Raw genomic sequence first — 18,798 nt, forward strand, 5'->3', positions numbered from 1 at the left:
ATATTTATTGCCTCTGCCACTGAAGATAGGCTTGTGTCTGTTTGTCAGCAAACAATACTTATCAAAAAATACTGATTCAATGATAAGTTGTTGTCATGGAGGAGCTGATTAGTTTTAGACATGGATGTAGTTCCAGATCCTAGAATTTTTTTGGCAAGACTCTATTACCATTGGGAAATAGGGTGGATTGACCCCACCCCTATAAGCATTCCAGAGAGACCATTCCCTCTGCCGCTCCCTCATCAGATCCACCCCCTCCCCCCACACTAGCCCACTCCCAGCACCTTTCCCTGCCACCCCAGGAAGTGCAAAACCTGTGCCCACACCACTCCCCTCCCCTCCATCCAAGGCTGCGAAGGATCCCTCCAAATCAAGCGTGCGTTTACCTGTACCTCCACCAATGTCATCTCTGTATCCGTTGCACCCAATGTGGTCTCCTGTACGTCGGGGAGACAGGACACCTACTTGTGGATTGTTTCAGAACATTTCTGAACTGCACCAACCAAACTCACTGCCCTATGGCTGAACACTTCAACCCCCCCCTCCAATTCTGCCAAGTACATACAGGTCTTGGGCTTCCTCCATCGCCAAGTCCTTATCACCGGACGCCTAGTGGAAGGTTGCCTCATATACCGTCTTTACGCCCTGCAACCACATGGGATCAATGTGGATTTCACCAGTTTCCCTCCCCCCATATTATCCTAGTCCTACGCCTCCAACTTGGCACCGCCCTCCTGACCTATCCATCACCTTTCCCATATATTTGCTCCACCCTCCTCTCTGACCTGTCAGCTTCTCCCTCACCTTCATCTACCCATCGTATTCTCAGCTCCCTTTGCCATTCCCCCCCTCCTCCCCGACCCCATCACTTTCCCATTTATCTTTCAGCCTCCCGTGGCACACAAACCTCATTCCTGATGAAGGGCTTATGCTCAAAACATAGATTCTCCTGCTCCTTGGATGCTGCCTCACCTGCTGTGCTTTTCCAGAACCTCACACTCAACTCTGATCTCCACCAGTTGCAGTCCTTAATTCCTCCCTGGATTAACTTTTTGTTTGATTTATGTTATTGGTTGTTATCTCTATGGTCTCATCTGTAATGGTGGTCCTTGTCACAATTGTCAGAATTTTCAGAGCAGGTTATTGGATATCAAATAGCTTTAAGACTCTTCAGTGATAAAAAGTTTTCATCCTTGTAGGTATTTAACATAAGCCAGGCAGGGGAAAAGCCTTGGGGAAGAGCTGTGTGATTGCAGTAAGTTTGAATTAAGAGTGTGTGGCTGAGGTATGTACTGTCTTCACTTCCTTATATGGACAAGGCATTTGAGGATGGTTACCACCTGCGGAATTGGTCTGTGGGATGAGCCAATGTTCTTTAAGGGTAGAAAGCAGGAAATAGAACAACAAAATAAATCATAGAATTTGCTTCACGGAAAATAGTGATAGGGCTCATTGTTACTGAGTTGAATAGAATTATCCACTTGATTTCATTCCCAAGACTAAAATTTAATCTCAGTGTTTGAATATTCCATTTCCTTGTCTAATATTCACACATTACTTCCCCAGCTAGTGAGTCCGTAACTAGTTTTCCCCAATTTACTATATTGTAACCCTTTTAAAAATTTTTAACATACTACAAATATCCTTGCAGCTTTCATTGATACAAAAGTCTAGTTCTTAGAAGGAAAGTCTAAATAAAGTCTCATAGTAACATCATGGAATGTAGGCATTCAATCCATTGCACTGGTGCAATGGATATTCAAATAACTGTGTCCCTGGTGTCATCTTCATGAATCCATTTGGTTATATTGACTCCTATTTTATAGTAAGGTCCCCAAAAATGGTTGCAATGTCTAATCATTTAAAAAAAGAAAATACTCGGTACTTCACAGTTTCTAAATTAACGTCTATAGAAGTTTACTATTGTCTGTCGTCTTGTACTCTACAACATAAATACTAAATCTTGAATTTCTTTTTAAGTAAAGCTTTTTGTGAAGATATTGTTTTCAAATGTTGCAAAAGTTATGGGACAACCAATTTGAAAATGGAGAGAAGTATGATTTTTAAAAATCAATGCAGTCTTCAGACACTTGAAACACTGTCTAATCAAATAATTCTTTTGACCAGTGAAGTGTTGCTAATATAATGATTGCTGTATATTAGATATAGTGAGCTGTAAACGGTTAACAATTTTCTTCTGTGTATCTTCTCAACAGAAATATAAAATATTCCAAGCACAATATTTAACTATGACATAGGGTGAAATCTGAAGCAAACATACTTACTTTCTTCAGTGATGTGTATACATCTGTACAGAAAAACCTTCTTTATAACAATTGGGTGCTCTTCATTGATCATCATGTTTAGGCTTGTACATGAAGAATGGTCAATTTGAAACCTGCTGACATCTGTAGACCATAATCAGAGGTTGGTTGATGCATTCAGAAGAGTTGGAGCAGAGAAAGCTTTCTGACTTTAGGATCTTCCAGTCAGACTCCACTGTATGAATAACAGTGGATTATGACATCTTGAAATTTTTTTAAATTCACCTTTTTTTATATTCTATATTCTTATTCCTACTTCCACTTTGATAACGGAAGTTGCCTGTGTGAATGTGATACTGCATATCTTTTACTGTTCTGCACTGTAGTGCCTTGCTTCTTTTTTGTTTAGACCTTGGCCTGAACTGCAGAGAAATTTTCAGACTCTGAACAGTTTTGGATCCGTTTGCTTGCTTTTAAAATGTATATGTATTAAAAATCAAATCCAGCTATTAGATAAGGAAAAGTCGAATGCATGAGTGAAAGGGATCTTCAGCGCAATGATTCCTTCAAATAAAAGCTGAATACTTAAGATGCTGGAAATCTAAAATGAAAACAGCAAATGTTGGAGAAATTCAGGTTTAGCAATATCTACGGAGACAGAAACAGGGTTAACATTCCCAGTTCAAGCCTTTGGACCGGAAATGTTAACTGTTTCTCTCTGAAGATGTTGCTGGATCTGTAGAGTATCTTCAAAATTTGTTGTTTTTATTCCCAATTATTCTTTGTTGTGTAATCTTGTTCTACCTGAATTCTACACTTGTTTTTTTTTTGCTGAGTCAATGCCATAGGAGATCAATTCGTATGTTATTAAAGTTCCTCATCCATTCTTTCCACCCATTATCTTCCAGGTAGTAGAGATGTGAGATTTGGTAATGGATAATTCACTAATGTAGCCTTCTGATTACAAAAGCAGTTTCTGGCTTAGGCCATAAATTAATACTGATAACTGATCATTTGACTGTTGAACTAATGTTGAGGGAGATTAGTTGAATTTGTTTTTTCTTGGGTTTGTGAGGGAAGACAAAACATGATGCTACAACATACAAATAAACAGGGAGCATGATTTGCTTCTATGTTAATTTTGTTTTCCAAAGAATGTATCTCGATTTTCTTCTTGAAATAATATTCAAAGTAATAAAATATTAGCAATTTACTCAAAATAGACTAGGATGAAAGCAGTCAACTATGTTGTATTGTGATATGGCTCATAAGTCCTGAGTGCATTATTTCAGTTGGAGTTGATATATTTTGTTCATTTGACATTGTACTTTTGCAGTTTAACTTAAAACAGTTGGGGATCTACTCTCGCCTGGGACTGCAACAGAACTTCAAACAAAGGGGGAGGCTGAGAGTGCTGATCAGTTTTTTTTTGGATTTGACTAGATTTGAAGTAGTGACGTAACTATTATGGTATGGTTTGATGTTGAAGTGAAACCGCCCTTTCTCCTTGCAACCTCCCCTCTGCATCCCCATTCCCCAAGAGATTTTGCTGCATACGTAATCCTGCAGGAAAATGGCTATGACTGAGTTTATCCTTTTGCTCTGCATTGCAGTTGGAGTGTTTGAAAAAGAGGGGCTTAATTACCCTTTAATTTTCACACGGCAATAGAAAGGAGTAATTTATATAATAAATTGGTGAATCATAGCTGCAGCAGCAATTTGCTGTGTCCTATATCCATATATTTCTATATATGCAAGCATATGGCAATGTGATGAATCTTTGGATGCTATTCATGCTGTTTTATTTATGCTATTTGTGTTCTTGTGTCATTTTTGAGAATTTGGGTCTTCTGAGTGATTTCAATTTATAATGTAAAGTCTCTTTCCTGGGATGGGGGAGTCAGAACTAGAGGGCATAGGTTGAGGGTGAGGGGTAAAGATATAAAAGAGACCTAGGGGGCAACTTTTTCACAGAGGGTGGTACATGCATGGAATGAGCTGCCAGAGGATGTGGTGCAGGTTTTTACAATTACAGCATTTAAAAGGCATCTGGATGGGTATATGAATAGGAAGGGTTTGGAGGGATATGGGCCAGGTACTGGCAGGTGGGACTAGATTGGGTTGGGGTATCTGGTCGACATGGACAAATTGGACCGAAGGATTTGCTTCCATACTGTACATCTCTATGAAGCGTGTCAGCTTTTGGAGGATTTAGTCGTGTATCCGTGCAATGTGCAAGATGAGATTGTTTTTGCTCATTGGTTGGCACCATAAAGGTCAACAATGTGCCCATGTAGTGCCAAGGACAGTGCAGAATTTGTCAGGAAACAGATTCAGACTGTCTGAATTTTTATTAGATTCTGTTAGAGAACTCCAGTTATAAAATGGCGGCTTCTGGTTTTGTGTTGTGGTAGAAAATCAGCTTTTGATTGTGATTGCTCTTTGTTTGTTTCCACTAATTGCTGTAGTTTGAAGACTCTGTTAAGGTCAATGTTGGTATGTCCTACAAAATCTACATACCCTGAAATGAGATCAGGGCACTTCACTCCTGATATTCTTATCGGCGTGGTCCCACCATGGGCATAACCTGAATTCCAGAGATGAATCAAGTGTGACTACCCCTAGTGGCAAGGCTGCATTTGACTGAGTGTGGCATCAAAGACCTCATGCAAAACTGGTATCACTGGGGATCAGGGAAACTCTCAACTGGATGGAGTCCTACCTGGCGCACAAGGTGATGATTGTGTTTGTTGAAGGGCAATCATCTCCATCCCAGGACATTCCTGTCGGAGTTCCTCAGATTAATGTCTAAAATGAATCATCTTCAGTTGCTTCGATGGCCCTCTATTCTTCATGATGTCAGAAGTGGGAATGTTTGCTGATTATTGCATGTTGTTCAACATTTGTGACTCCTCAGGTCTTGAAACCGCTCACACTGAAATGCAGCAAGACCTGGACAATAACCAAGATCAGCTTGATAAATGCCAAGTAGTTTTGCCTAGCACCCATGTGGCATCAATGACCATCTCCAAGATTAGGTAACTGTTGCCTTTCGATATTCTGAATCCTTCACTAACAACCTTGTGCAAATTATCATTGACTAAAAACTAAACTGGATCAGCCATATGAATACGGCCTGCTGAAGAATGAGATAGAAGCTAGAAAACCTGAAGCAAGTAACTCACCTCCTGACTTGCCAAAACCTGTCCATCATCTGCAAGGCACAAATAATGTGTGCTGGAAGCCCCAAAGTGCCTTGGTGAGTGCAGTTCCAATAACAAAAAGAAGCTTGACATTTGAGTCATGCAGCAAGGAAACAGACCCTTCAGTCTCAACTAGTCTATGCTGGTCATGTTCCCAAATTGAGCTAGTTCCACTTGCCTGCATTTGGCCCATATCCCTCCACACCCTTCCTGTTCATGCAATTATCCAAATGTCTTTTAAATGTTGTAATTGTACCAGCATCCACCACTTCCTGTGGCAGTTCATTCCACACAAGAACCACACTGTGTTTAAAAAAAAATTTGTTCCTCGTGTCTTTTTTAAAACTTCCTTTTCTCACATTAATATGTCCCCTAGTTTTGAACACCTTCACTCTAGGAAAAAATACCCTTGCTATCCACCTTATCTATCCTCTTCATGATTTTATAAGTCTCTTTGAGGTCACCCCTCAACTTCTTATGTTCCAATTGCAAAAGTCTCAGCCTATCCAGCCTACTTTTATAACTCCAACCCTCCATTTCTGGCAACATCCTGGTAAATCTCTTCTGAACCCTCTCCAGTGTAATGAAAACTTCCCTATAGCCGGGTGTACAGAACTGCACACAGTATTCCAGAAAAGACCTCACCATTGTTCTATACTACCACAATATGATGTCCCAATTCTTGTACTGAAAGATTTGAGCAATGAAGACACGCACCTTCTTAACCACCCTGTCTACCTGTGATGCAAATTTCAAAGAATTACACTCTTGAACCCCTAGGTCTCAGTAACAGCACTACCCAGAGCCCTACCATTAATTGTATAAGTCCTGCCCTTGTTTGTTTTACCAAAATGCAATACCTCACATTTATCCAAATTAAACTCCATTTGCAACTCCTCAACCCATTGACCCAGTTGATCAAGATCTGCTTATAATCTTAGCCTTCGCAGTCCACTATGCTACTAATTTTGGCGTCGTCTGCAAATTTGCTAATCATGCCTCCTATATTCTCATCCAGATTGTTGATATAAATGACAGACAACAGTGCATCTTGTCCTGATCCCTGTGGAATATCGCTGATCACAGGCCTCCACTCCAAACATTAACCCTCTATACTAGCCTCTGTCATCTACTGTCAAGCCAACTTTGTATTCCAATTGGCAACTCCCCCTGAATCTCATGTGATCAAACTTTACTAATTAGTCTACCTTGCAGAACCTTGTCAAAGGCTTTACTAAAATTATGTAAACAAGTTTACCGCTCTGCCCTCATTTTTTTGGTTACTTTCTCAAAAAACACCAATCAAGTTTGTGAAACATGATTTCTCTCTAACAAAACCATGTTGACTATTCCTAAACAGTCCTTGTGTCTCCAAATGCATGGAGATCCTATCTTTCAGAATTGCCTCCGACAACTTACCCACCATTGATGTCAGACTCACAAACGTATCCAGAACAAAACAGGCTGCTTATTTGGCGCCACATTCATTACCTTCGGCATTCACACTGTTCACCATAGGATAACATCATCTGTAAGTTCCCCTCCAAATCACTCATCCAGACTTGGAAATCCATTACCATTCTTTCACTGTCACTGGGTCAAAATCCTAGAACTTCCTTCCTAACAGCATTGGGGTGTCCGTACACTCCAAGGGCTGCAGAGGTTTAAGAAAGCAGCTCACCAACATCATCTCCAGGACAATTAGCGATGGGCAACAAATGCAGTCGAGCAAGTGACACTTACATCTGTTGAATGTGGGGACAAAAAATGGAATTACAGTAATTAGAACCTTCAAGTTTGTCCTCTACCCTGTACAACACCATGACTCATCACATAAATCTTAGGCATTGAGATGTGATTGAGTTTAATGGTAGTGTCCTAATTGTTACCTCAACTAACATCAGCCTGTTTTAGACCAAACCTTGACTTGGGTTGGTCATGTCTATGTGGACCATAAATTCAAAATCAGACAGAATTTGAATTGTTGTGAAACATATTGGAGACTGGTTCCAGATCCTCACTTACTGCCAGTTCACAATCAAACAGAAGTTGGTCTGAACAAAGGATTTCAAAAATGGATGTAAAGTTGATGAATTGAAGGACCAGCTTTTCAGCTGTCACCTCTACTGTTAGATTACTACTAAGCTATTCAATCTAACTGTTTACTTATCTTAATGAATTACCTAGCAATAACGATAGCAAGAAGGAAAATGAAGTATAAGTGAAGGCTCTAGGTTCACCTTTCTGTGTTTATGGCATCCAGTTCAATGAAATATTGGCTTCTTGAGAATTAGGAAATACCTCCTTAAGTGTCTGCTATCTTTGTTTTAATTTTTTAAAAATACTTTCTTCATTCTATACTTGCTGACTGCCTCTCCATATCATTGCAATTGTCTTTATTTAAGTTTAAGACACACTGGTTTCAGACCCACATTCCTAACTTTTAACCTAACATAAAGTTCAAATATATTATGATCATTTGTACCTTAACGAATCATTTACAATTAGGCCATAAATTAAAACTGTCTCCTTGCACATTAACTGGTTTAAAATAGCTTGCCCCCTTATTGACTGCAGAACTAAAATAGTCATATCTCAAAATGTAAAAGTTTGAGAAGTAGTATGAAAAGGCAACTAAATCTGTTTAGAAATAATTTAGCACTGAGGAAGGACATTTTCTTCCAGGAAGTAACATTTTAGGTTTTGCTAGCTGTCTAATTTGAGTGGACCAGATTAAGGCACTTTTTAAAAGCTCAATCACAAGACGTGGGTGTCGCTGGCTAGACCAGCATATATTTTTTATCCCAATTGCTATTGTTGGTACTTTAAGAAATAAACATGGATGTTTATGGCAAGATATATGGGTATTTGTGGAGCGAGTTACCATAATATGAACATGCTAGCAACAGTATTCTGGGATCTAGATAATTCCGTGACTGTTGCAAAAGCTAACTGAGTTAGAGTATCAAGGAAATATCATATTAGAGCTCAGGCAGAGTCTTTTGTGGAGCACGAGGAGTGTAATAATTAGTGGCTTTAGACTGACTTCCTTCTTCAGTTTGTAGGTTGTGTGTGCTTCCAGAAAGTGATTCCAGACTGCTTAAAATGTTGAGTTTGGGTGGGGTCTCGCTGCATCACCCTTCTGGACCATGTCTCAAAGTTGTTTCATCGTCATGTTTATTGTAGGATCAGTCACATTGCAGTACAGTTTACACATTGTCAAGCAATTATGTGCCAAAAGTTTCACTGGCTTGTGTATTGCAGAAGGAATGTATTCCCTACTAAATATGTCTGATATAATTGAATTGTAGAGATTGAGAAGTCTGTTATGGTCTCTTAACCTTGGGCATATTGTCTTGGTCTTTGTGCCTAACCAAGATTGTGAGACAGAGTACGATAACCTGGATCTCTATCATTGAGCTGCTGATAAGTTGAGTTTGAGATTGGAAAGGGTGAGCTTTTCTTTGAGTTGTCACCTTCCTAATATATTTTTCACCAATGTCAACAGGGTGAAACCTAGTTACAGGGCTTCCTAACTTAATTTCAGGAGATCCAACAGTATTACATAGTCTTCAACCTGATCAGTTTTGTTGAGATAGTGATTTGGAAGGCAGTGACTGTCAGGAGTGTTATAGAACCTGAACTGCTGAGTCCATAAGAAAAATTCATAAATACAGCATTTTAAAACAATGCATTTTCGTTTTCAGCTTCCTGTTAGAGCACAATGTTGGCTCAAACTTAGCACTTCAAAAGTAATAACAGAGACCGTGATTCGTGTAATCATTGAGCTTTTAGTCTATTGTAACCAATACATAGGAAAATTAACATCCAAACCATTAAATTTTAATCTTTGATATTTTTATTTCATATCTCAGAATTATCACCAATGACTAAACATGCAGTCTCTCTCCCTTATCTCCAGTGTTGTTTAGGTCCAACGTAACCCAGTTTGGAAAGAGCAGTGCCTATGGCAGAATTGTTTGGAGGCATTAGAAGTCTTGTTTGCTGGCTGAAGAGCTGGCAAGTGACCTGCCATGCTTTCTCCAGCAAGGGCCTCTGGTATCCTGCCTCTTGAATACTTTCGATGCCACTCACAAGCCTTCCCTGGGATGGAAATTCCATGCACTCAGGCCTTCTGGCCAATCAACAGCTGGCAGTACTCTGCTGACCAGGGAGGCAGTGCCTACTGTTGCTCCAACAAAACTCCACAGAGGGCCAGAACAGTACGGTGGCCTAGGTCAGAATGGAAAGGGTTCCATAAGCTGCAGTTTGTAGGGAGGGCTGTTGTTTTTGAGAGCAAGGGCATGGCTCCCAGCCACAGATCAGTACAGACGTGGCGCATACTCCATGTTCATTTGTGTAGGAAAGGCACCAGTGATAGTCCAGGAAATTGTAGTTCAGTGACCCTTACATCATTGATAGGAAAATTATTGGAAAAGATACTTAGGGATAGGATTTACTCACATTTGGGAAAGAGTAAACTTATGAGGGACAGTCAGCGTGGCTTTGTGTGGGGGAAGTTTTGTCTCAAATTTGATTGAGTTTTTTGAGGAAGTGACAATATGAATTGGTTAGGGTAGCGCAATGGATTTAGTCGAAATAGACTTTACTAAATCGTTTGACAGGGTCCCTCATGTAGACTGGTCTAGATACATTGGATCCACAGTGAGTTGACTAAGTTGGATTTAAACTTGGCTTGGTTATGGAAGACAGAGGGTATTTGTAGAGAAGTGTTTTCCTGACTGGAGTTCTGTGACCAAAAGGATCAGTGGTAGGACCTCTGTTTGTTGGATGAAAGTGTAGATGTTCTGAATAGTACATTTGAGAGTGATATGAAAGTTGGTGAAGTTGTGGACAGAAAGGAAGGTTGTCAAAAGATATAGATCAGTTGGAAAATTGAGAGAAATGGCATTTAATCAGCATGTCTGGAGTGATCCATTTTAGGAATTGAATACAAGAGGAAAGTCTATTGGAATTGGTAGGAACCTTGGGAGCATTGATATACAGAAGGATCTTAGGGGACTAGTCCATAGTTAGAACTTAGAGCCCCCTACAATGTGGAAACTGGCCCTCCAGCCCAACAAGTCCACACCGACCTTCTGAAGAGTAACCCACCCAGAAACATTCCCCTACCCTATTATCCTATATTTACCCCTGTATAATGACCTAACCTACACATCTCTCAACACTATGGGCAATTTAGCTTGGCCAATTCACCTAACCTGCACATTTTTGGCTTGTGGGAAAAAATCAGGCATTCTGAAGAAACTTGTGATAGGGTTAGGGTTAGTGTTACAGTTAAGGCAGCATATAATATGCTTGCTTTCATCAGTTGGGACATTAAATATAAAAGTTGGTGAGTCATGTTGCAACTGTATAAAACTTTAGTTAGGCCATATTGAGAGTATTGTGTAACATTCTGGTGGCCACACTATAGGAAGAATGTAAAGGCTTTGGAGGGGGTGCAAAAACAGTTTACCAGTATGTTGCCTGGTTTAGAGTATGAGGAGAAGTTGGACAAATTTGGATTGTTTTTGCTACAGTGTTGGAAGCTAAGGGTGACCTGATGTAATATTTTGTTTCTGATGTTTGGATAGTTGGGGATGGGGTGGAATGGATTAATGTGACAGGCAAGGTTTCAATAAGATGTGCAAGGAAAGTATTTTACACAGAGGGAGGTAGATGCCTGGAACATGCTACCAGAGGAGGTGTTACAAGTAGATAGCAACGTTTAAGAGGTATTTAGACAGATAAATGAACAGGGAATAGAGGGATACAGACCATGTGCATACAGATGGGATTGGTTTAGAATGGCATCATGGTCGATACAGACATAGTGGGCTGAAGGGCTTGTTCCTGAACTGTACTGTTCAGTGTCCTTATGTCAAGTCTTTATTATGTTTAAGTGGATATATTAAAATTTCTATCTGGCTAGCATTATAGGTTATGTATTGAAGATTTGGTGATGGTCCTTCAGTCTTGTGTAGTTAGTGATAGATTTTTGGTATTCCAGCACATGCAACAGAAAAAAGCATTCAGCTTTAACATGGTATAATCTCCTGCCAGTTGAAAAGGTGACATTGGCCAACCCCAACACAGCTGTCAAAAACATTGCTGGTGACAATTTGTATGCTACTATATAAACTGGTTTGAATAACCGTCCCCATCAATGGTCAGAATATTTGCCAGCAGTCTGACTGAGGAATGGTATATGGAACAAAAGGTGGCAATCTCAAGCACTCGCCAACCCTCAGGCATTTTAAAAAAAAGCTTTTCTTTTTGATTACATTTTAATGCTGTTTGCAATCTGCTTTCATATGGCTATATCCTGATTAGGGGTTAGGCAGTCTGCCTTCAACTTTTTATGCTTAAAAAAAACATTGAACATTTCTTGAAAATATAAGCTCTATTCTCTCAAAAACTAACTGGGTATGTTCAGTAACTTGGCCAACAGCTGAAAGGGCCAGGTAGGTTCAAGATTTAGCTCATAGTAATCCATTTTTCTACCTCTGCTGGAACCAGCTAGTATGCATGGTTGTTCTTTCACTTTTTTTTAATGGGATTTCTTTATCAGATTATAATGCCAATCCTTTAACTTTTTTTTAAGACACTGTCGTAATGCTACAGCTTTTCCTTTTATTCCTCCTTTGTATCCAAGGATTGTACCTGGGTACTTGTACCTAAGATTGCACCATTAGAAGGCAGCCATTGTAAAAAAACTTTCACTGTGTTCCTGTATTTCTATACTGGAGTACACATGGCAGGATATTATAATTCTATTGCCCCGCAGACAATATGGTTTAATAAATTGGTCTGTTTTGGGATGAAGTCAAATATCCCAAGTACTATGTCCACACTTGACAAGTGGCAATTAAGGTTAAAATCTCACCTGAAGCAAAGTAGTTTTAGATCAGTGTTGATCTTAGATGAGGTCTGGAAGAACTTACTAGCTCTGGCAGCAGTTATGAAGAGAGAAACAGAGATAATGTTTCAGGTGGATGACCTTTCATCAGTGTCATGGAGGTATACAGCATAGAAACAGGACCTTCGGCCCAACCAGTCCATGCCCACCAGGTTTTGTAAACTGAACTAGTCCCATTTTCCTTCATTTAACCAATATCCCTATTAACCTTTCCGACCATTCTCTGCAGCAAGCATTCTTGCACTTGAGAGGTCAGAGGTCACGATGACTGATCACCACCTACAATCAGTGGCATGAGACCTGCTGAATTTTATGTTTTCATTTTGGATTTCTTGCATCTGCCTTTGAACTAGGATTCTAAGGTCAGATGGATATCTAACAACACCAATAGAACAGAGGTCAACCTTAGTCTGTATAAACAGGATAATCGGAGTGAATAGACAACTTAATGGTTTATTTCAGAAAGAAAAGAACAGAAGAGCAGTTGAAAGGAGATCTCAGTAACTGGTGATAGAAGCAAGTGCTAGGTCCCAATGAAAAATGAAAATGATGCACTGAACAGTAAACAAAAAAATCATATCTCAGAAGAACCCATGTTTGGAATTAAATATTCACAGAGGAAACACAAACGAAAGTTTGAGAAGAAACTAAGCAGGTGTGTATGACTGGTCAACTGAATTAGAATTAAGATAGGTTGTGTTAGTAGGTCAAAAGCTCGAAGTGGTAAACAGTACGTAATACTGAACTTCGAGGTCCAGTGTTCAATTGCTATTCTGTGCTGTGGTAACAAGTGGTCTAAAAAATTCAGCTTGCTTTTGTTCCCTTGGGCTAGGGAGGAGAAAATTGGACAAGATTCCTGCTCTTTCAGCGACAGCCACACCTTTTAAGGAAATACGGCTATGGTGTGGGGCAGAGCTAGATAGGATCCTAATGCATCCAGTGATCAAGTCGTTTGGACAGATTTAGGATGCTCAGGTGAATTGCCAGTTTGGATGAGAGACCAGAATGTTAGTGATGCCTGTTTAACTGCTTCATAGTGTGAATTGCCAACTTCAGTGAAAGAGAAATTATTTTACTTAAAATCCACTTTCACTCTTTTTTTTTAAACACTTCTCCCGGCAACCCTTGCCAAAACCGAATGGGCAGGGAATTAAAATTCCCCATCTTACTGATCCCTGTGGACCTCTATCCACCTGCTGTTTTTAGTGAGTGAGCAGGCAGCAAGATCTTGTTTTCAATATGCAAATTAGGCTGCAGTGACATATTTGGATAATTGGAAGCAAAAAGAATTTAAAACCAACATCTGCAATGAATGGGTGGGGTGGAAGTAGAAAGATGCATAGAAAAGTGTTTGAAAGAGGCATAGGCAAGCTTAAAGATTTTAGAGAAGCAAGATAGAAAAGAACAAATGGATATTAAAATGCAATCTGAATTGACATAACTACAAATTGAAATCATTTTATTTTATTGCAATAGTTAGAATAAAAAAATGTTCAGAACCTTGGAAGTGGAGAGCATTAATAAGCAAAGTGGAAGGATTGTGTAAGTGAATTTCACAAGGAAAACCAGACCAGCTAAGATCAGGCATATTAGCCTGTGAGGGAGCAGGGTGTGGTTGTACGAACAAGCCTCGTGGTTGAGACATATTTGGAACTGAATTCTTCTGAGAGTAAATGCACTTGATAAGACATTGAACAGGAGCACTCGAGGTAAGTCAGAGCGATAGCAAATGTTTAGAAGTAAAAAGCAACAAAACCAAAGTGATTTTGAAGGGAAAAGAGTTTTAAATAGAGGAAATGATTTACAGCTGAATGAAAAAGTAGATCTCCATTTAATTCTAAATTGTTGAGTAAATACAAACACAAGTAACAGTAACTGGGCCCTGTAAATGAACTAGATATGGATTGGGCAGTTATTGCTATTTTGCTTTCAAAGTAAATTAGTGACCAGAAGTCTATTGATGAAATGTTTAATTTTCTTAACAAAGCTCCAGCTTTCACTGTTGTCACCAGTTAACAGGCTCCCACTCTTGCACCTGGGAGTGCTGAGAGGTGAGAATGTCTACCTTCTGTCTTTTCAGTTTCCTTCTGTTTCAAAGTAGTTTTGAGAAAATTATAGGATTTGAGTGCTCACTGCAAATGCTGGAAATCCTAAATATAAAATAAATGCTGGAAGTAGATAACAGTTTGGATTCTGACATAGGGTTGCAGTGAAACTTTGCCCAGTATTTCTTGCAGATACTAGTCAGCCTGTTGTTCATTGCAAGTAGGTCTTTCTTCTTAATTTCTGGGTGTTCTTATCCATACTTACTATTTGTATGTATGGTAAACTTAGCATATTTTAAAAAGTCACAATTCGGTTCTTCACTAAACAATATTGACAATATCTCTATCATTACTCCAGTGGTTTGAATGTTATATGACTCTTCATATCAGTCTCTAGTCAAGTTTATTTCAGTGGCTGCACTGCAATTTTAATGAACTTCTGTCACTGTCTCCACACAGATCAGTTGTACAGGGTGGAAACTTAGTTTCTACTTGTGCATCCTTCCCTGTCTCCAAAGAAAAGCCATTGCAGTGAGACAACAGGCACAAGGTGCAGCTTTCAAACAACTGTGCATATACAACATATATGAGCATAAACAGTTGTCTGTGCTACTTAATCTGACCTACAATGCAAAGGGGATTTATTCCACAGCACCAGAAGTCCTGCTCTTTTCTAGCACTGATTGAAGTAAAATTTGTAATTTGCACTTTCAATATATAAAAATTATTAAATCTTAACAGGAAAACATTTCACATTTTTCCCTCCACTGTGTTTGTTGTTTTATTGTGCTGGTGGGGAGAGTGCAAAATGAAAAAATTTCTAAAGAAGATGCAATGTAAGGGTTAATATAATTTCAAATAGAATGTAAAATAATCTTGGTTGAGCTGGGGTGACTGTGAGCTTTGTGTGCAGTAAGCTTCTCTTGTGCTTTGCTTTAGATGCATGTTGGCATTGGATAGAGCATCTCTGTTTCACTGCTGGATTATGATGCAGCTTGCTGCTGGGGTGGTGTTATGGGAGTGGGAGAGAGAAGTGGGGAAAGAGAGAAGCATCTAGTTTACAATAAGAGGAAAGAGTGGCACATTACTGTATACATTTAGTTTATGCATGGCATTCAGACAGGAACCATTTTGTAAAGTGATTATTGAAAGTTATTGAGTTGGGTTTTGGTACTAATTGAAGGGAAATTCCTTGGCATTGATGGTATTTACCAGACATGAAACTTTAAATTATAACCTATTTACTCTGTAATGATTATATAATGAGTTCATAATTGTAAGAATATAGCAGTCGGAAAGACCATTCGGCCTGCTGAAACTGCTCCACCATTCATTATGACCACGGCTGATCTGTCTTCAATTCTTCTTCCCCACCGATTTCTGGGGAGATAAAGAAATCTGTCTGTCTCAAGCTCATACATCATCAATGATGGTGCATTCACAACCTTCTTGGCTGAAGAATTCCAAAGATTCACAACTCCTTATCTAATTGAGGTATACAAGATGCTAAAAGGAGATTGACAAAGTAGATGTAGAACAGATGTTTCCCTTTGTGGGGCAATATAGAATGAGAGGTCATAGTTTTAGATGTAGCAGATTTAAAACAGACAAGGAGGAATGACTTCTCACAAAGGGTCATGAATCTATGGAATTCGCTACCCCCAGAGTACTGGGACATAGACTTGCTTTGAATTAATAATGGATTAAAGGGTTTTGGGGAGCAGTCAGGAAGTGAAGTTGAAATCGAGAGGAGATCAGCCATGACTGTATTAAATGATGGAGCAGGCTCAAGGGGCAGAATTGAATACTCCTACTCATGCCTCATCTCAGTGCTAAATAATGGACCACTTATTCTGAAAGTGTGCTCTCTTCTAGATTCCCCACCCAGAGGGAACAGTATCTTACCCTATTGACCTCTTCTTCATTTGTCTTTGATGTTTTAGTGAGATTACCTCCCCTTCTTCTAAGTTCGAGAGAATATAATACTCAGCCTCTCATCACAGGACAGCCTGTTATTCCCAGGGACCAATCTTGTGAATTTTTGCTGGATTGGCTCCAACAAAAGTGTATCCTTCCTTAATTACGGAGACCAAAATTGCACACTATTACAGTTGTGGTCTTGCCACAACTGAATAAATTACATTGAAACCTTTTTATTTTTATACTCTCCTACCTTTCCAACATGCTAATTGCTTATTCTGCTTGAATGTTTTTGATTTTCCTAGTAAGAGTTAGATATATTTCTTAGGGCTAAAGGGATCAAATGGGATAAGGAGAAAATGGGAACAGGGTACTGACTTGAATAATCAGCTGTAATCCTATTGATAAAACAACCTTGAGGGGCTGAATGGTGTACGTACAAATCCCATTTTTTAAATGCTTCTGAGTTTGCATGAGTATACCCAAGTTTTGCCAAACATAAACTTTCATAGAATCCCTACAATGCAGAAAAGGGCCATTTGGCCCAACAAGTCCACACCCACCCTCCGAAGAGTAACTCACCTAGACCCATTCCCCTAACTTATTACTCTACATTTAACCCTGATTAATGAACCTAACCTACACATCCCTGAACACTATGGGCAATTTAGCATGGCCAATTCACCACATCTTTGGATTGTGGGAGGAAACCAGGGAACTGGGAAAAAACCCATGCAGACTTAAGGAGAATGTGCAAACTCCACATAGGCAGTTGCACAAGGCTGGAATCAAACTTGGGTCCTGGTGCTGTAAGGCAGCAGTGCTAACCACTGAGCCACTATGTCGCCCTCACAGTAGCGAAACAGCTCTGTCATAAATGACTACCTAAGTGACTGGCCAAGGTAAACTATCCATGTATTTCCCACCCTCCTTGACTCTAGTATGGTTGATTGTACGATCTTCCAACATCTTTTTACACATACGTTTTTTTAAAAAGCTACTGTATAATTGTTGCAACCAAAGTGAATAAACTCTTACTTGGCTCATATTATACACAATCTATCACCTTGTCACCTACTGACTAATCTATCCGTATTTCTTTGAAACCTCTTAGTGTCCTCCTCTCAGCTTGTATTCCTACCCAGCTTTGTATTGTCACCCACCTGAAAAATAAAATTCCCTAGCCTGGATTCATGAGATGTGAAGACCCAGCTGAACTTCCAAAATGGTAGGTGGGACCCAGATGTGTCAGCGCTAACCTCATTTGTAACACATAATTTCCAACAGTAGGGAAAGGCTGGTGTGTGTGATTCACACAGGAACAAGGCTTGAACTCAGCAAGGATACTCGAGTTAGTGCTAAGTTGAAACAGGTCTCCTTTTGGTTGTTGCAAGAGTCTTAACCTGCATTGTTAGAGTCTCAAATTTATGGAGTTGGTGTAAATAATCTTGAAGGTGATAAGGTCCAAGTAACTATCATGATGTGAAATTACTTAAGTCCTCCAATGTTTCTTAAAGTTAAAAATAAAACTAACTATAGGTGTCACTAAGGGTTTTTAAATCTATTCTGTTCTGGCAATTATAGTAGTTGCTTGTTAACTTTGCATTAAAGACTCTCTTTCTTAATATTTGCCTGATATCCAAAAGATAGTTATCTCAGTAGAACATTATTGAATTTGTGGTTTGATTGTTAACTGAAAGAGGTTATTAAAGGTTTAGCATGTTTAAGTTTCCCATAACTTGCATGGAATTAGAAAAACAAGATATTGGGAGAAAGTGTTAAACTATTGGGCATGGTGGGCAATTATACAAAATTTCAATTGACCTATTTTAAAGAATTTCCTGTTATGAATGTACCACTGGCAAAAATGCTTGTAGTACCCTTTGAGGATGAGAGGGCCTAAAGTGCCATAATGCAACTGGGACAAGGTCTCCCCATCCCAGCTCTCAACAATAGCCCCTCTAAGCAAAGATTGCATCATTTGGGTACTTTTCTAATAAGGTTGGTATGACTTGAGTGGTTTGGGATATGAAAATTCAGACTTTTATTCTCTGATTCAAAATTGTTTCCTTTGATTATAAATAGCTGAGGTCCTAGCACCGAGCCTTATGATATTCTTCAAGTCACAGCTTGCCAATTTGAAAATATCCCATATATCCTTGATTTTTGTTTCCAGTCTATTTACCTTTCTTTACCCATGCAAATATTCCACTCAAATGAGTGCTTAATATGTTAACCTTTTGTGTGACATCTTATTGAAAGCCTTTCAGAATATATAACAAATATATAACATCTACTAGTTCCCCTTTATCTACCCTTCCAGTTGTAAAGTCAAAATTTGTAAGAAATTCATCAAAATAGGATTTCCCTTTTCTTAAAAACCAAGCTGACTTGTTCTAATCCTATTATGCTTTTCTAAATGTAGTCTTAAGACTTCCTTACAC

General features: G+C 39.2%; 1 protein-coding gene across 10 annotated transcripts in view; it reads left to right on the forward strand.

Moving 5' to 3' along the window:
• klf8 (Kruppel like factor 8) overlaps positions 1–18,798 on the forward strand; it is a 185,492-nt gene that overhangs the window by 76,068 nt on the left and 90,626 nt on the right. The window contains exon 1 of one of the 10 annotated variants that reach the window (XM_072595041.1): positions 5,187–5,302. The exons of 8 other annotated variants lie outside the window; for them this stretch is intronic. The gene's annotated coding sequence lies outside the window, so the exon portion shown is untranslated. Of the gene's footprint in view, positions 1–5,186; positions 5,303–14,078; positions 14,099–18,798 lie in introns of those variants that run through there. One more of the 10 variants, XM_072595042.1, reaches the window with a different exon arrangement.

Source organism: Chiloscyllium punctatum, chromosome 25, assembly GCF_047496795.1.
Source record: "Chiloscyllium punctatum isolate Juve2018m chromosome 25, sChiPun1.3, whole genome shotgun sequence".
In the NCBI taxonomy this organism is placed as follows: domain Eukaryota; kingdom Metazoa; phylum Chordata; class Chondrichthyes; order Orectolobiformes; family Hemiscylliidae; genus Chiloscyllium; species Chiloscyllium punctatum.